Source organism: Polypterus senegalus, chromosome 11 (assembly GCF_016835505.1).
Source record: "Polypterus senegalus isolate Bchr_013 chromosome 11, ASM1683550v1, whole genome shotgun sequence".
Lineage (NCBI taxonomy): Eukaryota > Metazoa > Chordata > Cladistia > Polypteriformes > Polypteridae > Polypterus > Polypterus senegalus.
The window spans coordinates 20,734,797-20,760,024 of record NC_053164.1 but is presented as its reverse complement, the minus strand read 5'-3'; the positions used below and the strand labels follow the sequence as shown (position 1 = coordinate 20,760,024).

Genomic DNA, 25,228 nt, shown 5'->3' with positions numbered 1-25,228 from the left:
TGAAATTCTTCCTTTTCCCCCCGTGCTTTTGCCAATGTCTTTTCACAGAAGGCTGAGCTTAAGGGCTATTTATATTGATTTGCATATTCAAAGAGGCGTAATTCCGGGAGGAAATGGGACGGGACAGCAGGCGTGTGCACATGCGTTACTTTTCACACTGACCGGGATTTATGTAGCGGAAGAACGTGGAAGTTTGCGTACGCACAGATTTATGCATCTGCATTCCCGCTTTTGTGCTTACGCCATGCTATAGTGTGAGTTCTACGCACAGTATTATACATGAGGCCCTTGATCTCTAAGGAAGAACATGTCACTGAGAGGTGGGTGACGTGGACCTGAGTGAACTCCCACACAGAGACATTAAGTTAATGATTAACAGTAAACGGGCAAGGTGTGACTGTGAATGTCAGCCTAGGTGTGGATATCCTCAACCTCTTCTGCAAGAATCAAGAAACAGGAAAGGGAGGTTAGGGGTAGGGTAGGGGATAACAGCCTGATGGCATGCCCTGGCACACTTATTTCACAAATAAATTATATATAAAATATATATCCTTTCTAAAATGATGTAAAAAATACTTTAAAAGTGTATAAAATACCTTCAAACCCCATAAAATTGGTGCTAAATTGTCTAAAATGCAGGAAACAGCCATATATAAAACCTTCCATCGATTTCCACCCCAAAATCCAATTAAAATACAGGGTTCAAATGAATAGCGCCCCCTGTCGTTCAGATAAAAAAGTGGTAAATGTGGGAGGTTAGGGATAGGGTTAGGTAACAGCCAGGAGTAACAGGGAGTTCATGGTAGTGAGTTTTTCCAGTGGAGAAAAACCAATGATGTACACGATAGGATGTTTCAGTTCATCTTTGTGTGGAAAATAAGCGCCATATCCAATTTTCAGAAAATGCACTGCACTCCTCCAAGGAGATCAGAAAGGAGGGACTGAGAGAATAAAGCTGAGGACAAAACCCAGATGTCAAAAATCGATCAAAACCTGCAAAGCAAAACCAAAATTGAAAGTCTTATTTCAAGCAAGGATCGAATACCACAGTGACAGAGAGAGAGAGAGAGAGAGAGAGAGTCACAAATAATTGCCGGTTAGTTTATCCAATCTCATATAATTTAGGGATTACGAGGAGTGACCTTTACATCTTAAGTCATTGACACATACTCCCAGTGCATGATGGGAACATAACCGAAGCAACGGGTGACACAAAGCCCTTTACCAAAACAAGATGTTTTTGAAAGTCATGTTGTTAAATTACAAAAAGGCTCTAAACAAACAAACAAACAAAAGATTCTCTGGGTCAGAAAAAAAATAAAACAGAATATTTCTAAAGATTATTTTTTAATCATAAAGGAAAATGAAATAAAAAAAAACGTTTATTATAACCTCTATGGTGATCTAAACAAGAGAGAGAGATAAACTTGATTTAACAGTGCAACAGACTACATGCATTATGTAGCTGAAGAACAGAATAAGAGTAAACACAGAAGCACGAGCGAGGCTTGAGGGAGCAGAATCCACTGTTTTCCACCTCTTTACAACACCAACAAACTCTTTTTAGTGAGTTACAATTATAAAAATCACCTATGAATTGTAGAGTTTCATGAAACCGTAACCAGTTCTAAATTTGTCTGTTCACTCATTTATATTCCCCACCCTACACCCGGTGTCTTGTTCCCCCATAACCCAAACTGGATAAGCAGGTTTGAGAATGCTAAATGTATGTAATTTGTGTATAATACGAATAGCCAGCATCCCAGTGTGCTGCAACAAGGATCATGCCTACTACGCCATTAGGCATTCTGTGCTGCACTGACAAGAAAGATATTAGCTTTATAATTGCAGTTTAATTGGATAGCAGTGATAAGATTAGCAAGCAATATGCTGCAATTAGGTTGTTGTGTGAAGAAGTGGCCAAATACTCTCCATGGAAGTTGGCTGGCACAATAAAGAGAAATATTTATGAATCAAAACAAAGTGGACGAATGGGCAGAAAGGTTTATAAGTGACAATGCAATTGGAGTTGATGAAGACCAGAGAGGCCAATATGTGACATACAGTATAAGGTAAAGTCACAAGGGGACAATGTAAAAGAGCTGGGGATCCATGAGGACATCCTGTTTAACGTCTTGATGAATAGGAAAATAAAAAGAAAAGGTTTCTTGTGGTAATGGTCAATGGTGATGATGAAGTGTTTTTTTTTTTACTGTAGGTAGGAGCTCCATCTATTAATAAGTTAGATCGTTGAATGAACGTGGACCTCTGGGACCGGCACTGGTTAATATCCTAGAGATTGGAAGTGTCGGGACCAGAGGAAGTCATGCCGGAAGTGGCATCATTGCCTTGTCTTCCATTCTAAAGGGAACAGAAACTGCATTGGATCAGGTATATCACGTTCTTCATTCCCCGAAAAATAACCGTCTTGATCGCACGTCTGACAATATACAATTGTGATCGATTAGAACATTTTTAGACAGATGTTAGCAAGTGTGTGGAATGATGCGAGAAGAGTTTGGAAAGGCAAAGGGAAAATTTGGGATAAAAATGTATGAATCCTGCATATTCCATTGCAAAGCCCGGAGCCCAATTTTATTTGTCTCAATGTAATTCAAAAAGTAAGTCGCCTTTATTACTTGATTACTCGTGTGGTGTCTCAGATGGATTAATATGAAAGGCACTGCTGAATAGTATATATAAAATGAAAACTGACTATCTTGATCGTGTGTTCCAGGCTTCACATTCACATACCATACCCTAAAGTTGACTATTAAATCCACAAAAAATGTTTCACCTCCACCACCAGCCAGGCCCTTTGTCTCACCATCACACTTACTGAGGTTTTGGTCATATTTTTACTTTTTTCTCTGACTAAATGGGTCGACTCCAGCAGCATTTGTTTAATCTTGCCTGTCCTCCTTTTTGATCCTCACTCCCTCACTCACATGCCACGCGCAGTCTGGCTATGCTCTGGAATTAGGGAGAGACCCTGGGAATTTGCCTTGAACCTCTGACCTCCACTCCTGAAGCAGTTAAAGGTCACTGACCCTTTTATCAACTCACTTCACTCTGGCACTCAATCGCTTTTAAAGAGAGACCTGCCGCCATTTAAGCGTCAAAGGAGAAGCAGCTAGAGGCGAGTGGATTAGGCGCTTTAACGTTGGTCAAGGCTGCCACAAGAACGCTTTCAATCAGCCTGTCCCCCTCTCTCTTTCTTCAGTTCTGATCCTTTTTAAAGTTAAATCACTAAAGCAGGGGTCCAATGCTGGAAAAATGATTGGTCTCCACTTCTGTTTAGCATAAGCCCATCTGAGCGGGACAGGCCCAGACTGCAAAAGGCCCTGCAGGCTTCTAAGCACATGACAGCCGCATTACTTCATCATTTTACTAAGTGCTTAGCATATTTAATGTTTAAATACTACCCATTCAAAATAAAATAAAATCAAATCAGTATTTTGAATAAAGGCCCTGTGGCACGCCGTACAATGGCATTGTTGTAGAATCTCGGACTTTTGGTGCCAATAGACATAACTGAACGACCAAGGGATGAGCAAAGTGGGACGCAGACAACAAAAAAAAAATAAATAATAAACCAACACAAAACAGGATTATGCTTTGCTCCAATCATGCCAAATCAATTTACTAAATAAAAGTCGTGGAAATGCATTCATCAAGTCCAAGGCAAAAACACCGATCAAATGAGAAAAATATGTACAAGTGCCATACACAATATTTATGGAGACTCCAAACAAGAGTGTTGAGAAACAATGGAATGACTCTTCTCCCAACAAAAAGAGAGAGTGAAAAATAATCAAATTGGACAGTAATGAGGGAAGCAAAACAAGCACCCTGAAAGTCAGATTCCTCCTACCCAACCTATTGCAGGAAGTGAATCAGATTTTTACAACTACTATATTTGAAGTTCAAAACGTATCTTTACTATTATTATCAAAAAGTGAGTAGCACAGATGTGCAAGTAAGTCTAAAGACCTCGTCAACTGACAACCACCGGTGGCTCGGACCATGGTTTTATGCCGTGAGCCCTTCCTTTGTGTCCCGTCCCCATTCATTTTGCCTGCGGTCCCCTAGCTACACCAGGACATATATGAGATGCCAGCCCCTGCTCAGGTGTAGTCCACCTCCCAGTGTATGCATACCCAGCTGCCTTGGTGACGTGATGGCTACTCGTTCAGACTCTGGTAAGTGCGTGCTGTCAACTTTCACTCACCTTTATTTTATCCTCTACCCCACGTGTGAACTTTTTTCTGCCGGCAATTCAGAAACTGAACCCTGTATCATCCTAAGCCAGGGGTTCTCAAACTCAATTCTGGGGACCCCTCCCGTGGCTGCAGGCTTTTGATCCAGCAAGATTCACAATCAGTGATAATAACTGATCTCATTTAATTAGCTGGTCTTTTTATCTCTTTTCTTATTCTACATTCAGAAAAGCAGCACAGTATCATCTTTACACTTATAAAATATAGTGTAAGAGCCATTTTCCTCGTTCTTTAAGATTCATGAATATTTTACTAGATGACAATGCATAATCTATGGGAGGTTCCTATAAACCCCGTAAATAGAATTGTATTGGTATATTCCTGCCATTTTCTAACAGCTTTGAGTGAACAATGTTCTCCAGTTAGTGACAGCCTTGCCTTGAGTAAGGTATGGAAGGCATAAGGTTTTAAACTTTGCCTGGGCACATGCCTATGTGCCAATCGGCCTACGGGCCTTTTGAGTGTGTGAAGTAAATATGTAAGAAAACAGCACTTAATGCACGCGCTGTGCCGTATGCTTAAAGCATACAGAAGAAGAAGCTAAGAACCTTTAAGTATATAAGAATTTAAGAATCTTTAAGTAGAGAAGTAGTAAAGAACTTAAGTACAGAAATAACTAAAGTTTCTCAAGAAAAGCTAAGTTTAAGAAAGATACATTTTTTCCCATTTTTTGCCTTTTATTCTAAGTGTGTAACTATTTTTTCTTTTATTCCTGTGTGGATTATTTGCTTTTAACTTTCACAAAATATTTTTAAAACAAACTTTTGTACTGTGAGATTTCTTTAGACACGCGTTTTACCCGTGCCTGATTTCGCCTTACTCCGGCTGCTACATATAGTATTTTTAGATTTTCAATATCTTTAAATGTTTAACTTAGGTTTTTTCTATTATTTTCACCTTTTTCTGAGTAGTTTGCTTCTTCTGTTGTATCCTAATAATGACAATTAAATAGAAGCAGAGCAGACACCTGGGAAAACAACACTGAATGATGAAAGGCTGCAATGGCTTTAGCGTCAGACCCAAAAATTAGTAAATTATGGATTAAATAACCAGACCTCCTGGAAAAGAACAATAAAAAAATGTGAAAATATTAAAAAGTAAAAAATAAATTCCCATATAACTGCTTAATACATTTGAATAAAAATGTATCAAACTTAGGTTTCATAATTTTTACATTGACTCCAAAACGCAGTAACTGGGTAATAACAGATCACTTCATTAGGCTGGCAGCACTCCATTTAAAAACAGAAGTTGGTTGGAACAAAAACCTGCAGCCACAGTGGGTCCCCAGGACTGAGATTGAGAGCCACTGCACTTTCTCCATCTCTCCTGCAGCGGTTACAGGAACGCTCTTAAGCACTCGCCTTCAGAAACCGTATGTGTGCTCGTAAAATGTATCCAAACACATGTCTCACGGCCTGCTCTCGGGGGATCTGTAGACCTCCAGACAGCCTTTGAGTAACCCTGTGGTCAAACGCTGCACCGCTACCATGTTAGCCTGGGAAGTAGCACAACAGGAGGTAAATGAAAACTTTGTCTTTTTTCCATGTCTATTTTTTCCTTTTACAGAACCTGGCCTTCATGTTAAAGAAATAGCATAAAGGCTTAATGAATGTCAGAAACCTGTTTAGACACACCAAGAAACCAGATGAAGGTCAAGTGAACAACAAAATTTACACTGAAATATAAGAATTGGTTTACGAAAAATACTGAGATGGTCAAGTAAATAATGTACAAGAAGAAAGGTTGATGTGTTATACAAACTGCCCTGAAGGATGACTAAGAAATCAATAGATGTCCAATAAGCGAGAATTGTTATATCCATCCATTTTCCAACCCATTGAATCCGAACACAGGGACACTGGGGGTGCTGGAGCCAATCCCAACCAACACAGGGTGCAAGGCAGGAACCAATCCCGGGCAGGGCGCCAACCCACCGCAGGACACACACATCTACACACCAAGCACACACTAGGGACAATTTAGAATCGCCAATCCACCTGACCTGCATGGCTTTGGACTGTGGGAGGAAACCCAAGCAGACACGGGGAGAACATGCAAACTCCACGCAGGGTGGAAAATTGTTATATGCATAGAAATTTCAAGGGTGGTAGCTCAACTCAAATGTTTTAAGAAGAACCAGAATATAACATACTTTTATTTTATATAAATAATTTGGGTGTAAACCAACGAACCAAGCGCAGTTGGTAGCGCTGCTCCCTCGCAGTTAGGGCCGGATTAAGACGAAATTGGGCCTGATGCTGCAGCGCAAGCAAGGTCTATTTTTTCTCGCCATTGGTGCATGTGCATTCGACACTCACCGTACACGCGCACTCAGACCGACCAAGGAGCCTTGAATGCTTGCGACGCAACCAGCCAGCCTTTATTGAACATGAATAATAATAACGACGTAGTATCGTAACAACTCGAGATTAACATCAAACTATGTAACATCAACATTCAATAGCAATTGTCTGAAAAGTGCACTTAATGCAGAAAACCTAACAATGAAATACGCACAATTTCGCAATTCTCTTATGAAACAGAGTAAGAAAAAATGAATTTGCAGAGACATTGGGTCAAAGTGACTCAGTTCAGGCTCTTGAGGGTAAAAATTTGTCCATGATTTCAATTTCATAATAGACCAGAATCCTGTCGAGGATTTTAAAAATTCTAAACATCCATGCCGGGCCCATGGGCCGGCTTTTAGTTTTACCTTTACAGATAACCATTTAAATAGCCATCGATTTTTACCGTACCACTAACTTTCAAGGTGAAAAATTTACTATGTGGCACTTACCAAACAAGAATCCTCAAGGTATTGCAAAAATCACAGCTAAATTACTAAGTAAATTGTTTAACGTAAAATTGATAGCATTAACTTGAAATCTTCGGTTAAGAATAAACACGACGTTATGGTTACGTCACAATGCAAAGAACAATAGTAACTGTATAATAAGTAACGCTGTGTCTAGGCGTCCGAAAGTCGGACTCCAAATTTCATTCTAAGAATTATTTTGAGGTTAACATAGCAAAGGAAAACTGTTCAGTTTCCGGAAACTTCTCATCTGTTTTCATCTGGGCCTATTTCAGGAATGGGCCTAAAGCTGCAGCGTCAATAACACCCACCTTAATCCGGCCCTGGATCAGAGTAAGGAGACCTGAGGTTCACTTCCCAGGGCCTTCCTGCGTGGAGTTTGCATGTGTCCCCGTGTCTTTGTGAGTTTCCTCCCACACATGCAGGTCAGGTGCATTGGCGATCCTAAATTGTCTGTGGTATGTGTGCTTGGTGTGTGTGTGTGTGCCCTGCCCTGGGTTTGTTCCTGCCTTGTGCCCTGTGCTCACTGGGATTGGCTCCGGCAGACCCCTGTGACCCTGTGTTAGGATATAGCGGGTTGGACAATGACTGACTGACTGACTGACTAACGAACCAGCCAGAGTAAAATGTATGACACTGTATGTAAATCCAACAGCTTATAAATTGAACCTCTGCTCTTTGTTTCTTGGACCATTCTGATTATTCTGACCGTGCTGTAACAGGCTGCTTTTGATGAATGCTCCCTCCAAGGCATTTTGCTGAGGAGGAATTAAAATATTCAATGAGCAGTTTTTCTCCTGCATGATTACTGAATTGTCCTTTTAGAAGATGTTTCTTTCTTTAATAAGATGTTACAAGTTCAAAGTAAATTGGCAGACTTCTAGAAATAAAGATTTTAAATGATGGCATTCAAATCAAGCCATCCACTTGACCTGATCTTCTAATGTCAACCGAGCCACTAAAGTAGGAGTTTCCAACTCAATGCTATTGAGGGCCAATAATAACAAACACTATACAGTGGACTCAGAGAGTCTTCAGGACCCCTTCACTTTCTGTACACTTTATTGTGTTGGAGATTTAATTTTAAATGGAGAAATGTGACATTTTTACTCGTACATCTACACTCAATAACCCAGACTGGAAAAGTGAAAACACGTTTTAGAAAAGTTTGCAAAATTTCAAAAATCAAAGACTGAACTCTCTCATTTCAATGACTATTCAGACCCTTTGCTGTGCCACTTCACATTGTGCTTAGGTGAATCCTTGTTTGATTTAATTCTCCTTGAGATGTATCTAGAACTTGACTGGAGTCCACCTGCGGCAAACTGAATTGATTGGACATCATTTAGGAAGGCTCTCGCGTACCCTTGTATAGCAGGTCCTACAATTCACAACGCATGTCAGGACAAAAACCAAACCATGAAGTCCAAAGGACTCTCTGTAGACCTCCATGATTAAAGTGTAGTGAGATATGGAGCAGAGCAAAGGGATAAACCATTCCTATAACTTTGACTGTCCTCAGGAGAACAGTGGTCTCAATAATTGTGAAATGGAAGGAGTTTGGAACCACCGGGACTCTTCTTGGTGATGACCATCTGACCAAGTAGAGTCATGGTCCTGTACTAAAATGGGAGAACCTGTCAGGAGAGCAATCATCACAGCAGCACTCCATCAATCAGACGCATATGACAGGCCACTTAGAGTTTGCCAAATTGTACTTAAAAGACCCTGAGAGCACATGAGGAAAAAGATCAAGTAAATCAGTGGCAAACATTGACACAGAGGGACTGGACATACATAATAACCAACCAGGAAACTCTGTCGGGTTGATTATTACAGAAGGACTGGACCTACGGTATTTACTTACCGACTCAGTAAAATTCTTGACATCAATTGATACCAAAGGACTGGACCTACTTACTTACTCTCATGCTGAATGATACAGAGCAATTGGACATCCCTACTTACCACACTAGTAAAACTCTCACATTGACTGATATGGCGGCCACACTTACTGACCTAGTAAAACTGCGATATCGATTGATATGGAGGTACCGGACATATTTACTTATTGATTCAGTAAAATTCTCAAGTTGATTAATATGGAGGGACCAGACACACTTACTTACTGACTTAGAAAAGCTCTTGACATGGATTGATAAGGAGGTCCCAGATATGTATACTTACTGATTTAGTTAAACGATCACGTTGATTGATATGGAGAGGCCGGACATGTTTAAATTACTAACCCAGTAAAACTCTCACATGGACTAAAGGGTGATACCAGATACACTTACTTATCAACTCTGTAAAGCTCTTGTCATCAATTAATACTGAAGGATCGGATCTACTTACTTACTGAATGACACAAAGTGATTAAACTTCCCTAACTACCAACCAAGTAAAGCTCTCATACTGACTGATATGGAGTTACTGGACACCCTTACTTACCAACTTAGTAAAACTCTTGACATTGATTTATATGGAGGTACTGGACACACACTGTATTTACTTACTGATCCAGTAAAACTCTCATGTTAATTGATATTGACGGACCAGACATTCTTACTTATCATCACAGTAAAACTCTCATTTTAACTGAAACAGAGGGACAGGATATATTTATTTACTTACTGACCCAGTTAAACTCTTGCACTGATTGATACAGAGAGACCAGACATATTTAATTACTGACCCAGTAAAACACTCACATTGATTGATATGAAGGTACCGGAAATATTTACTTATCCACTCAGTAAAACTTTCGTTGATTTATACAGAGATACCAGGCACACTTACTTACTGACTCAGTAAAATTCTTGACATCGATCGATACAGAGGTACCGCACATATTTATTTACTGACCCCGTTAAACTCTTGCACACACATATGGATAACACATTGAATAAAAGGCTGCACCTTTGTGGATTCATTATCATAGGTTCAAGATCCAAACCCAGCTGTTATCCATGCGGAGTTTGTGTCTGTGTTAGTTTTCCTTGCACATCCCCAAAAATGTAGTGTAGGTTAATTCTCATTTCTAAATGACACATGAAATGTAATGACAAAAGATGATGCCCCATCTAGGGCTGTTCCCTGTCTTGTTTCCAGTGCCTCAAGTTGGATTTGGACCCCCACAACTCTGAACTGGATTAAGCAGATTTGAGTAGGGTGTATTAATATTATTCAAGTACAGTTTTCTAGTCATTATGTGATGGTGATATCGGACTACTGCATCTAGTCAGAGTGAGACTGTCACGTAAAATGCACCTTGTAAATCAAACAAGGAGCTGAGATTGTGTCACCCAGTGTCAAGTGCAAGGAGGAACCAAGGAAAACACCATCGCCACCAAAGAGACGTGTTACTGAATCAAAACCTGCAGCCTTGTGTGTTCAAATGGGATCGTCCAAATTCCTGTCCACTTTGCATCCTTCACCAGGGAGGTTTTTTTTCCAACCTTCAAACACACTCTTCAGGCATGTCTACTTGAAAAGTCCCATGGTGATTCCATTATATCCACAGATTTGTAAGACTTATAACTGGATGAGGACACACAAATAAAGAAAACTTCAGCCTGTGTTTCAGATCTGGCCACAATCTCACGCCAAGTAAATGACTTGGTGGGAACATTTGGCATATTGTCCTGTCAGCTATCTTAAATGCCGGTCTGCTTTCATCTCATCTATGAAATGGCCTCCAAAGCCATGAAGGCCTTACTTTTGAACACTACATCTTATTGAGGAACCAATGTGACATGAGCGACTTGTGAGCTCTTCGGGGAGACCACAATGGCAGTTCTAAGTGATCAGACTGCTCATTGATTTTGCTAAACCATGTGACCTTTTTTCCACCTCTCTGAAGTCAGCTGTTCTGGTATTCTGGTATCCCTCTGTACATCAGGATTTGCTTATGGAGCCAAATGATGATTCAATTTGAATGGTCAATGCAGTGGATTGAGAAAATATGCAGAGCCCTTCACCTTTTGCACTCTTTATTGTGGTGTAGATTTAATGCAGTTGACATTTTTGCCTGTCAATCTACACTCAATAACCCCAAATGATAAAGTGAAAACAAATTTTGAGAAAGGTTTGCAAAATGTTTTAAAAATCAAAAACTGTAATCTTTATAGAAACCCCTTTGGCAATAATTCAAGCTTTGAGTCTTCTTGGGTACTGTAAATCTCTACAAGCTTTGCCCATCTTGACTTGGGCAGTTTTATCCCATTCTGACTGGCAGATCCTCTCACTCTGCATTACATAGAATGAGAAGCGTCTGTAAGCTGCCACTTTCAGGTCTCTCCACACATGTCCTGTGGGGTTCAAGTCTGAACTTTGGGTGGGCCACTAAAGGACACTCAGAGACATGTACTGAACCCACTCCAGTGTTGTCTTGGCTGTATGCTTCAGGTCATTGCCATCCTGAAAGGTGAGCCGTCTCCCCAGACTGAGGTCATGTGCACTCTGGAGCAGGTTTCCTTCAAAGACCTCTCTGTATTTGGTTGCATTCATTCTTCCCTCAATTCTGTCCCATCTCCCTGTTCCATGATCCCCTATAGTATGAGTCTGCCACCACCATACTACACTGTAGAGATGGTATTCGGCAGGAGATGAGCAGTGCCTGGTCTTCTCCAGACATAGTGCTTGGAGTTCCACCCAAAGAGAGGACCAGAGAATCCTTTTTCTTCAAGTGATCTCTGAGTTCTTTACAAAAAACAAGCTGGCAAACGCCAAGCATGCTGTCATATGAGTCTGATTGATGGAGTGCTCCTGAGATGGTTGTCCTTCAGACAGGTTCTCCAATCTCAGCAGTGGACTTCTGAAGCTCTGTTAGAGTTGCTATTAGGTTCTCAAAGTCACATCCCTGACCAAAGCCCTATTTGCCTTTTTACTCAGTTTGGCAAGACAGCCAACTCGAGGAAGAGTCCTGATGGTTCCAGAATTCTTGTGCTCCTGGGAACACTCAAAGCTTTAAAAATGGTTTGATCCCCTTGCCCCTATCTTTGTCTCACCACAGTTTGATCACTAAGGTCTACAGGGAGTCCCTTGGACTTCATAGCTTAGTTTTTCTTCTGACATGCAGTCTGAATTGAAGGACCTTCTGTACACAGGTGGGTGGGTGGATGTGCCTTTCTAAATCAGCAGTTCCCAAACTGTGGTATGAGGTGGTACACATCGCGGTCCCTGAAATTTAATTTATCTGTGCAAAACCCTTTATGACAAGCCTGTTGTGAGCAAAAAACAATGAAACTGTTTAAATACAATAATACGTGGACTCCCAAATTTAATGTGTGGTGAAATTTCGTCATCTGAATAAATAAAACCTATTATTCAAATCAGTATTTAGTTCATTTAACGCTACCATAATTCCGTTTCGCGGAAGTCATCTTCTATTTCTTCACTGTTTGAGTTTTTGGTCACTAGATGAAAGCACAACGGTGACACTATTTCGTTTTCGGTAACTCTGCCTCACAGAAACCGCTCGCGTTTGTTGTTATACATGCACTGCCGCTGTATCGCATTGTAGTCACTAGATCTAAGCACAAAGCCGATACCATTTCGTCTTCGGTAACTGCGTCACATACAGGCCGAAGGCAGGATTTCGTTTCGGGGCAGAATTTATCAATTTATGTACATGCACACATTTTTTCATTAATTTTATGCATAATTTCTTTCAATTCTTTAACTTTTATTCAGATTTCGGGGCGGTTTAGACCTGAACTCCCCTTACAGCTCTCCCTCCCTTTCAACAAGGTGCGGGTGGTACGCAACGCAAGTCACTTAACCTCGGGTGGTACTTGACGTCCAAAAGTTTGGGAACCCTGTTCTAAACGACGTCCAATCAATTCAGTTCACTACAGGCGTCCTCCAATCAAGTTCACTGCAGGTGTCCTCCAATCAAGTTCAAGAAACATCGCAACAATCAGGATGCACCTGGCTACAATTAGGAGGGGCACAGCAAAGGTCTGATTAAATATAGGAATAAATGATTTCAGGTTTTGTACTTTTGATAAATTGTCAAACTTTTCTGAAAGCATGTCTCCCACTTAAGTGTAGACTGATGGGGGAAAAAATGTCAAGTTTATCCATTTAAAATGAAATCTACAACAGAATTAAGTGGACAGAAAGTGAAGGGTCTAAATACTTTCTGAGTCGATGGTACAATACATATACCTGTGCACGCCATACGTATTCCTAACACCTACTGCTATGCGCACACCCACACATATATATTGAGCATGTCAGAACAGGCTGGCTCCCGTCTGGCTTGTACGTGGAGGAGGAGGAGAAGACACACAAGTCACAGCAGGCGCCTCATTTAAGGTGGTAAAGGTCACACTCTGACAATGGCCGCTCCAGCCCCTCTCTGTTTATGTGACAAGAAAGCCTTTCTGTTTAGCTGTGTCTGAGCTGCCGCGCCTGTTTTATTCTAGGAAAAAAGGGTGTGGACGCTCACACAAGAACACCTTGTTTTGAAGTCAGTTCTATTCAGAGGCAAATCATCAGCTGCCATCAAGCTGCCCTGCTCTACCTGCACAGAATGTTTTGCTGGAAGGTAAAAGATCACAAGGCTTTGCCAAATGTCGGAATAAGCCAGACCTGAGTTAATTCCTCTGGACACATCTAGCCTTGTCTCGTCGTTCCTAACAATTTGAAATTACTTGATGTGACCTCCATAATGCCTCTCCTCTGTGAGATTTCGTTTCCAACCTCCAAACAGACTCACTAGACCCATCCATTTGAAATGTCCGATAGTCATCTTATTAAATCCTGAATGAGGACATCCCTTAAATTATCCAGATGTGTGCCCAGATTAAGTGCCTTTATTTGGCAGTGAGGAATATGAAGGACAATTGAGAATTGTTTTAAAGGATAAGTCTGGCATTTTTTAATCATGGAGTGGTTAGGAAATTGTAGAGAGAGAAGTGCTGCTTGAATTAAATAGGCTAAAATGAAACAAATTACCAGGACGAGATAATATTTACATGCAAGTTCTTAAGGAGGTTAGCAAGAGGGTGCAGACCTATAAATATCTGGGAGTGCAGCTGGATGACAAATTGGACTGGACTGCCAATACTGATGCTCTATGTAAGAAAGGTCAGAGCAGACTATACTTTCTGAGAAGGTTGGCATCCTTCAACATCTGCAGTAAGATGCTGCAGATGTTCTACCAGACGGTTGTGGCGAGTGCCCTCTTCTACGCAGTGGTGTGCTGGGGTGGCAGCATAAAGAAGAGGGACGCCTCACGCCTGGACAAACTTGTTAAGAAGGCAGGCTCTATTGTAGGCACAGAGCTGGACAGTTTAACATCTGTGGCAGAGCGACGGGCATTAAGCAAACTCCTGTCAATCATGAAGAATCCACTGCATCCACTGAACAGGATCATCTCCAGGCAGAGGAGTAGCTTCAGTGACAGACTTTTGTCACCGTCCTGCTCCACTGACAGACTGAGGAGATCGTTCCTCCACCACACTATGCGACTCTTCAATTCCACCCGGGGGAGTAAATGCGAACATTAATTTTATTTTAATTCTTTTCATTTTTATTATTGTTTAATTTAATATTGTTTCTTGTTACTGCTGCTGGATTATGTGAATTTCCCCTTGGGATTAATAAAGTATCTATCTATCTATCTATCTATCTATCTATCTATCTATCTAAGTACATAATTAAAACCTTGACGCATATTTTTAGGAAGTCACTGTGCATTGGGGAAGTTCAGAAGGACTGGAAAATGACAAATATAAAATGGATGATTGGGCAGATCCAAGCAACAATAGGCCGGAAAGCTTAACGTACATCACAGGAACATTAATGGAAGGAATTATTAAGGGTAAGACTGAGCAACTCATGGTATGAACAGGAGTTTTACTGAACAGTCAGCTTGGGTTCAGAAGAGGGAGGTCGTGTTTTACTAACATGCTGGAATTCTGTGAGGAAGCAACAAAAGGATACGATCAAAGTGGAGCAGATGAGATTATTTATCTGGACTTTCAGAAAGCATTTGATAAGGTGCCACATGAGAGGCTGGGCATCAAATTAAAAGAAGTGGGAGTTCAGGGTGATGTTTTTAGTTGGGTGCAGAATTGGCTCAGACACAGGAAGCAGAGGGTGATGGTGTGAGGAACCTCATCAGAAATGGCTGATAGTGAGAAGGTTAGTGCTGGGGACGCTGCTGTTTTTAATATACAGTATATAAATTATTTAGATAGGAATAATAAGTAACAAGCTTGTTAAGTTTGCAGATGATACCAAGATAGGTGGATTGGCAGATAATTTGGAATCCGTTGTATCATTACAGAAGGACTTGGACAGCATAAAGGCTTTGGCAGATGAAATTTAATGTCAGTAAAGGTAAAGTATTACGCATAAGAAGAAAAAATGTTAGATTTGAATGCACAATGGGCGGTCGGAAAATCGAGAGTACACCTTATGAGAAGGATTTGGGAGTCACAGTGGATTCTAAGCTATCGACTTCCCGACAGTGTTCAGAAGCCATTAAGAAGGCTAACAGAATGTCAAGTTATATAGCGCCTTGATGTGTGGAGTACAAGTCACAGGAGGTTCTGCTCAAGCTTTATAACACACTGGTGAGGCCTCATCTGGGGTCCTGTGTGCAGTTTGGGTCTCCAGGGTACAAAAAGGACACAGCAGCACTAGAGAAGGTCCAGAGAAGAGCGACTAGACTGATTCAGGGCTACAGGGGATGAATTATGAAGAAAGATTAAAAGAGCTGAGCCTTTACAGTTTAAGAGAAAGAAGATTAAGAGGTGACATGACTGAAGTGTTTAAAATCATGAAGGGAATTAGTCCAGTGGATCAAGACTGTGACTTTAAAATCAGCTCATCAAGAACACAGGGACACAAGTTGGAAACTTATTAAAGGTAAATTTTGCAAAAATATTAGGAAGTTTTCATTACACCGAAAACCACACACCCATGGAATAAGCTACCAAGTAGTGTGGTGGACTATCAAAAGTCGACTTGATATCATTTTAGAAGAATTAAGTGGCCAGGACTGATGAGCTTCGTTCAGCTGAACGGCCTGTTCTCGTCCAGATTGTTCTAATGGTATATATTAATTTGCCACGTAAAAATTGTGTTCTAAAGTAAAGCTTTTTTTTGTATTATTTAATCTCAAAAATACTCTGAATGTTCTAGCAACTTACAGTAGAGATCTATGGAACCCTGTGATAGCAAAAGCCTTAAAGTTTATCAAATACATTCACTCTGAAGCAGCAAAGGATTTGATTTAAGAAAACCAGGCAGACTTGTGATAATGACAGGAAACTAGAAAATAATTATTTTATCACAGATTCTTGGTCCTATTTTCTTGGACTAAGGATAAGTTACTTGCTTGGTTTGTGTGCTTGCCGCCACCGTGGAGTTTTGACAACGTAACGCCAAACCCCTAATCCCCCTGTCCCAACCTGATTATTGTACATCACCTACAGAGCGGGATGCACGCCGAGAGGCAGAGCACACTGAACTGATAACATTGTATCTACTGTATTAGAAAACGCTATGGTTAGTGGGTGTGTCCTGTCTCTTAGAGCAATGTGATTGGTCAGTTTGGCTGTGATGACGCGATCGTAAGAGGAAGGGTGAGTGTGGGACGCACAAGGAGGAGAAAAGGCATGGGAGGCATGCTGAGAGTCGCCTTCAAAGACGACAGGTACAAAACCGAACTGAAGGTGACAAGAACATCAGGGCCTGAGGAGCAGACTTTACTGGGACACACTCGATGGAAGCAGTGCCGGTCACGAGAGGGTCAGACACACACACGGGTGCAAGTAGTGCAGGAGACAGCAAATCATTTAAATTATTCTATTACCCTTTCTCAACAGGCAGCATGGAAATATTTATTGAAAGCCTTCAGTGTTTTAAGGCCACTTTTGCTGCGTTGTGTCCTGCAATCTCAGAAGAAGACAGGATGTACGATGCCAGACTGAAATGCCACAAACCCATTATTGTTTTTTTTTTTTTAAATACATGATGAGTCGCTCCTGGTGAGAATACAGGAATAAAAGAACTCACCACAATGTTTTTGACCCTGATGCCAATTAACCTGTAAATGCAGGCGGACAGTCAGACCCTGGCACTGACTGCCCACCCTGCCTTGTCTTAAAATATCTGGACTGAACTTACCAAACTTCAGCCTGATAAAAGTGAAGATAACAGGCATTGCTCATTTGGCCCTAGGGTGTGTGCATGTGTGTGTTTGCCCTGCGATGAACTGGCACCCTAATCAGGGATTGGTCCTGCAAAAGTGTGTGTGTGTGTGTGCGCGCAACACTCACTGGACCACCACCCTGCCCTGGATAAGGGGGTTAGGAAGATGGATGCATGCAGGGCCTGAAGTGGGGCAGTGCACACTGATACGCCATGCCGACTTTATCCTGTTCAAGCACCAGATGTATTCCTTTAATGTCTGTTCTGTTCTTGTCACTGAACTCCATATTCTCTCACTGAGGCACACGTGTGCTTTACCTTTCTAGCTGGCACAGGCAGCATCTTCCTTATACTCTAATTGTGATTTGGTTCCTGCTATTATTGTGTAGCTATCTAGTGTAACGGCACCACGGTGGAAGACAAACAGGGAAGTTGGCATGAGGGTCACAGCTGCTCTGCTTTTAAAATGGCTGAATCTCACCACAATGGTTTTTAATGCTTCCTTCTTAAAATGACATGGACACACTGTTTTGAAAATGTGTATATTCTCAAGACCCCGGTCAGTACTCACTATGATTTTTGGCTTGAAAAATTGACCTTCTTGGTATGTTTTGAGGGTTTTTCTATGTGGGATGGATGTGGATGTGGGATTCCATATAGTCCCATTGTAAGCTGCAAGGACAGACAAAGTGTTTTTAAATTTAACAAAAAAACACCACACTTTAGAACACCATTTTATGTTGCAAATCAGTATATAACATTTTTATGAAGAAAGAGCTTCAACATGTAGAATACGGAGCTGGTCGTTTAAGGGGCAAAGCCAAGCTTGGACTTACTAATCACTTGTTTTTGTGTATAAGCACCTGTGGTCACGTGAAGAATGACAAGCTGTGGAGAATAAGTGTTAGGGTGCCAAACCGGTCATCCCTGTTTAACTCCCGTAGGCTTTTTCTTTTAAACTTCAAATAAACAGGCGCACTATGCTGCAGATGTCAAACAAACTCACAGCAGATCTCCTTGCAGGGCTCAAGCGAAGGGTTCCTTTACATGTACGTCACAAGTGTGAAGCTCCATCCTGCAGGCTGGTGCTCTGATCGTAGAATGACTCCTCCTTCTGGTAGCCTCGGAACTTACAGGTGGCGGACCAGAAGGGGCGGAGTCAGCTGCCCTCACTGGGCGTCTCTCTGGGCTCTGTGGAAGGAAGAGAAGAGGACACGATTAGCACCAGTGCCCCCTCAGAGAGTCATCCTGGAGGGTGACCCTCTGATGTGCATGAGTGACACACCTTATCTACTGCTCTTCATTTTCTTAGTTTTATTAATAATTGCAATCATTCTCCTGCTTAAGGCCTTCAGTTTGTATGGAAGATAACTTGGGACCATTGGTGGACCATGTCAAAGAAAGGTTAAAGGTCTAAGTGGTTAGAGATCCCTGACATTTGAATATAGCGCCTTACCATATGCTGTCTATTTATCTTAACATTTTAATTCGTATATTCTCTCTCCATTTTTGTTTTTTTGAAATCAGTATCTTCCCTATTCTTTGAAGTTTTTAAATCATTAGGCCTTTCCTCTGTATTGAGCAGTACCATGCATTGGTAGGAAACGTCACCATTCACAAAGAAAAAGTGAAATTTTTTTTATGCAAACAACATCACAATTACTGCAATGCTGATCATTTTACACACTGCCAATGAACTGTAAAAACTATAAAAACTACTGCAACAATCTATTATTATTATATGTACAAGGTGAAACTGACACCATTGATGAAATTCAGCAAATCACCAAGACAACTGCGCTTGAATTGGCTGCACACAAGCACACAGAGGTAAGCGCTGATGCCTGCAGGCGAGTCTAGTGCAGCACGTGAATCCCAGGGACAGTGATGCTGATTCGCTAGGGTGGGCACCAGTGGTCATGAGCTGGCTGCTCAACGAATGTATGGCACCGACTATACCCAGCTTCAGAGTAGGAACTGGGAACCACCTATAGCCGGTCGCAGCGTTAAACAAATGTATATCAAACGAATATACTCGCTTTCGGCGTGCTGGCATATTGCATTAGAAACCAACTATAGCTGGTTGCAGCAGTTTAAGAGTAAATGCGTCTTTTATTTGCTGTGCCCAGATTCTTTTTTTTTTTATTATTTTTATGTTATTTTTGTCAATTTTGGTTATATTTATTAAATGATGTAATGTCACTTTAAGTCTGCCTGTTTCCCTGGCTACTTGTGGGTGGAGCCCCAGGAGGGAGGGCCACCCTGACATCGCCACTCCTATTTTAGTCAGCGCACAGGAGGCTCAGGAGTAGGAGATCATTCACTTTGTGAAGGAGTTTGGAAGTAGTCTCAAAATGGACAAGCAGAATCGACTTCATGGCAAAGATGCGCAACAACCGTCTCACTTCAATGAAGTGAGTGTCCTTTGTTGGGCGAATCTTACATTTATTATAATTCTTATCAGTATCTCTTTTGCACTTGAATATCATTATCTGACTCCAAAAACCCAAATCCTTTATTCCTAAAATGTACCCATACCACCACTATTTTCTCAGACCCCTTTCTTTGCCACCATTATTCTTAAAAACCAAAACATAGTTAACAAACAACTGTATCAATCGCCCAATACAGGACGCAATTACAACAGGGTGGTCCAAATCTAATTATGCAGATTCAGATCGTCTGGATGACTTTGATTTATGCAGGGACTATTCCAGTTTGGCGCGAAGACGATTCTTCATGTCATTAGTTCACACATTTCTCAATGGTCCAGGATTTTTTGGGTGATTTTCTATGTAATAAACTTAATAAGTTATAGCGTAATGAAAATTGCATAATTAGATCTGGACCACCCTATACACTTCACCACCTGAGAGAAAAGGATAAAATAGCATTAACCGATTCGGTCCTCTGCCCCTCTATGTGCCCGTAAACAATTGGCAAAAATCAGACGGAAGTTGGACTGGTTAAGTATATTGTAATCCATTTAATATATTTACTTGACCAATGCCTGAGTGCTCATTTGTGAACCCTTTTTCCCAGATGCCCTTCCACAGCAGCCAAATCTTAATCCCCGGTTTGAGACAGACAAAGAAAAAAAGGATCTCAGAAAAGCAAAAAAAGAAAGTTCCTACTGTAGGATGTAGTGAAAAAAAAAAGTCCTCCCGCGAAAACGGCTTCCCGGCTGGCTATCCCGAAGAAACTTAATCACAAGTTGGACTCACCAAACAGGACCACCCAGAGAACACGAGCCCCTGGCCTCTTCTCGGGGATTCATCGCACTGATTCAACTTCAGAGTGGCCACCCACAGAAAGCAGACGTTCCTGGGTGAAGTCTGATCCTGAAGATTCTTTTAAGCGTAGATAGTCACGTCCTTGCCTTCTGCCTTTTCCTTTTTTATCTCTACTCCTCAATCCGCCATTCCCCTTAAAAAAGAAAAGTTTCCCACCTAAACCATCCTTTCCCCGCTTAGTTGTTATAGCAACATGATGCTGGCAACTGGCAGCTGAAATACTTACCGGACGGGGTCCTCCTAGCACTTGGTCGTCCACAAAAGTGACTGAAGGGATATTCCTTAGACACCCTCCCAGCCACATTATATTGTATAATGACGGCCAGTCCAGAACAACCACCCGCCTGACAAATTATGTAGCCTTGTTACACAAAGTTCCCTCTTTGTCCACTAAATCACTTCTCACAATCCTGACCCAGGGCTGGAGGATAAGGGGAACTTCTCCATGTATTAAGAAGAAGAAGAAAAAAAATTAAATTAAGACATGATCCTTTAATGGTTTGACTCCTTCACAACCGGAGGCTAAATAATACAACATGCTTCATTTTTAACTAGAATTGAGATTACATTAATGCAAGTTTTAAATCCTCTATAACTGCATGTCAGGACAAATATCAAAACCTGAAGAACAAGAAAGGAAAACTGTTTGTAGAGCTCTGTGATCGAAGTGAGGTGAGACACAAATCAGGGCAAGGGGATAAAACCATGTCAACAGCTTTTAGTGCTCAATAGAATTGAGAACTGAAATCGATGTATCCATGGAATGTCAATCAAATTAAAGTAAAACATGTTGTAATAGCTAACTTAAGGTCATGTAAGAGTTGAATATCAAGAGGCTTGTGCCTATATTTTTTATTCTCCTAAATAACTAGAAAACCACCAAAGTTTATCAGCTCAAGGTTAGGAATGTGAGAAATAATTAAGTGAATATGAAGAAGCAATTAGATGAAAGTCACTTCCCTGGACAGGTGGCAAATGTGTCCTTCAAATCAAGATCATAGTGGCAAGAGAAGGATAAAAATTTAATTATTCTTAATGAGCATAAGAAAATATTGATGGAGCAAGCAAACCAAAAGGATGAAGGAGTTGTGTCTCAGGAGTCAGATAGTAGTGAAAAATGTGCAAAGGAAGGTTGTTTAGTGATAAGAATTGTAATAAATATGAGGCTCACCCCAACTAATGGGCTCACTTCATTGAACTGAGTCAGCTTTCTGCTCTTTGCAATAAAAGTCTTATTCTGACTCTGCATGTTTTCTCTGAAGTGAGAATACACTTTTCTCCATGACAATAGTAGCAACAAGAAAGAAGAAGTTTGGAACCACCAGGGCTCTTCCTAATTTTGGCCATCCAGCCAGACTGAGAAACCAAGCAAGAAGAGTCGTAGTCAGACAGAACCCAATGGTCACTCAGACAGGACTTCAGAAGTCCTCTGCTGAGATGGGATAACTTGTTGAAAGGACGAACACCTCATACTGTAAGTATTCCATCAATCAGGTGTTAATTAGCAGAGTGGCCAGATGGAAGCCACTCCTGTGTAAAAAGCATATACAGTAATGGCATTTAAAGGACTCTGAGAACATGAGAAGAAAGATTATCTGGTCTGATGAACTCTATGGACAGTATAAATGTCACATCCCGACCAGATAAAGGGAAGACTCCTTACCAGGCTGGGAGGCTCCAAGGAGGCAGATAGGTATCCCGGCCAGGAGAGGGGAAGGAGCCTGACCTGAGGGAATGGACGGGCAGCCGATCAGATATAAGAGATGTTGCAGGGAATACATGAGATGGTAGCAGCCCTCCGTATCGACACCCATTTGGAAACCAGCAGGGAATGCTGGGAGATGTAGTCCGCCAACACAACCCTGCTGAGGGATCATGGGTGCGGCAAGGGGGCACTGTAGGGAGATGCACTCCCCAATGTATGGGACTTCCACTGGGCAGCAGCCTTGGCACAGGAAGTACTCCCAGGTTCTCAGTAAAAGGGACCGCACTCCCTTATCCAGGCGAGTTAAAGCTGGGAGGATGTAGAGCAGGGGTTCTTAACCTGAGGACCTTTGACCCCTAGGGGGTCCATGGATGGGTTTCAGGGGTCTGTGAGGGTCAGATTAAAAATTAACATTTATATTCACTATACAGCCCAGTACTGTTGATTTAGAGTAGATAAGTAGTAGTAATAATGACAGTAGAAAAGGTAGTAGTAGTAGGTTTGTTTAAATTTGCACAAGAGGATTGTAGTTCATAATTATAATGAGTCATTATGATGAGTAATGACTGGCCATTACTTTCCGCATGAAAAAGGAGCATTTCTTTTTAGATTGTTTACTTTAAACTTTAATAATACTTTGTGTATGTCATATATGCGTGAGACAATCAGATCTCGATAAATAAAGTACATTATATTCATGGCATGCATAGTTGTGTTTATGTGATTATTTCTGGGAAAGATTCTTAAAGGGGGCCGTGACTCAAAAAATGTTAAGAATCACTGACGTAAAGCAACACTTGACTGGAGGAGGGTAGCACGGTGGTGAGAAAAGAGGAGTGATGTTGTGGAGAGAAAGAGTCCTTGTGCTTACAACTCTGTTGTGGGAGTGTGTTGAATAAACACATCTTTATTTGAACCCGTGATCATGTTTGGGGCTCATCGATGCCCGGTTTTCCATCACAATAGATATCCAACCACTGCATCTGTAGAAGACCAGGCACTGCTCATCATCTGACTAATATCATCCCTATAGTATGGCATGGTGGTGGCAGCATCATGCTATGGGGGTCCAGACACAGGGAGACTGGTCTGAATTAAGGAAGTGACAAATGCAGAGAAATACAGAGAGGTCCTCAAAGCTCTGAAGTGCACTGTAATGGGGAAACAGGTCATCTTTCAGCACAACAAAACAAAGAAAGTGACTTTGAGACAAGTCCAAGAGTGTCCATGAGAGCCCAACCCCATATAACATGAGTAGACAGACCTGACGATGGCATTTTAAAGGAGCTTCCCATCAAATCTGAGCTTGAGAGGACTGGCCAGGAAGAATGTAAAAAAAAAAAGCCTACATGTGCAAAGCTTATAGAGACCAACCCACAGAGACTCAAAGTTGGAAGTGCTGCCAAAGAGGCTCCTACAAAGTACCAAATTAAGGGTCTGAATACTTAAATGCATGAGAGATTTCAGTCACTGATTTTTCATAAACTTGGAAACCTTTCCGTTTTCACTTTGTCACCATGGACTACTGAGTGTAGAGTGATGGGCAAAAATGGCAAATTTAAGCATCTAAACATCAACATCACAATAAAGTGTGCAGAAAGTGCAAGACATTGAATACTTTCTGAATCTTCTATATTCTTAAAATACTAGAAGCAACACTCAGCCACTCAACGGGTAAGTCATTTTAAGCTCTGGTCCATTTGTCTGCTAGTCTGTTCTGGGGTTTCACCTGGAGGCAAAATTATGGGTCAGGACATAGTCTACGATTTCCTCCTGATCAAATGATGGAGGATGTTTAAAAGTCATTGGACCAATCTCTGACAAAAATGTTAACTTCATCTAACTTAATAAAAGAAATGTTGTACGGTATACAGTATGTGTGCCCATCCAGTTGCTATGTCTCTTTCATTCTAATAGAAGGCACATCACAAACATTTGTAGAAATAAAATGCTTTGCATTCTTCATTCTAACAAAGGGTGTATTGCATTACTACAAATGTTTGTGGTGCGCCATCTGTTGGAATGAAAAATGTGATGCATTTTCTCAGTAAAGTTATAGTAAAAGACTTTCCAATAGATAGTTCACTGCAAATGTTAATGTGGATGCCTCCATTGATTATTCAGAGATCAACTTATCTTAGGCGGGTAGCACACCTGGCATATTAGAAGATGGCACCTCACACTCCATACTTAGCAGTCAGGATCAGTTTGATTATTTGCTCTTCTGAAGTACCACAGAGTTTTCCCTTAAACTGCATTTTTTTGTGTTAACCCAGGCGAAAGACATTATATAATTTAAAGAAGAGTGACTGAATACAGAAGTCACATTTGTTCCCAACTTTGAACTGTGTGCCCAGTAGCTCCCATTTCCCTAAAGTCATATCGTTTAGTTTATTTGTACAATAGCCTGGCACCCGATGCTGCTAGGATATGCTTTGCCATCTGGGACTACTCTGATCTGGTTTGAAAATGTTAGGTTATTATACCTCAGCTGACACACTGACAAGCACCTAGATGACATAATCTTATAATTAGACAATTAGTAGGAAAGACAGAATGTGGACATGAAAAACGGGATGATAAAGAACATACTCATGAGGGTTCAAGTCAAAGTAGCATAAATGTCCATAAAGAATCTTTACAATAGTGACGCTTTAGACATGAGCTCAAAGAAATTCAGCCAAAAGAAAGAGTCGGGTGGTGGAGGACAAAGCTTATGAAAGAGAAAGAAAAAGTCCCATCAACAAGTGGACCTGATCCCTGTGTGCTAAGAGAGCGGCTGCCGGGAGCCATTTCTCACCTCACAGGCCCACACCCTTCACTCTGCGGAGTAAGCAGCTGCCGTTTCAACATACCTGCCATGGCATACTTCAAAATGTCCTTGGGTCACGTTGCAAACCGCCTAAGATGATCGCAGCCCTCACTTCCAGCTGTCAAATGGTTGTGCAAGACTGGACTTGAA

General features: G+C 41.2%; 1 long non-coding RNA gene across 1 annotated transcript; it reads right to left on the bottom strand.

The window, feature by feature from the left end:
- Window positions 1-229: 229 nt before the first annotated feature.
- LOC120538723 lies at window positions 230-25,228 on the bottom strand. The gene is made up of 3 exons (XR_005635505.1): window positions 25,122-25,228; window positions 18,275-18,459; window positions 230-993 (listed from the first exon to the last, which is right to left on the bottom strand). It is a non-coding gene; the product is annotated as an uncharacterized LOC120538723 (long non-coding RNA).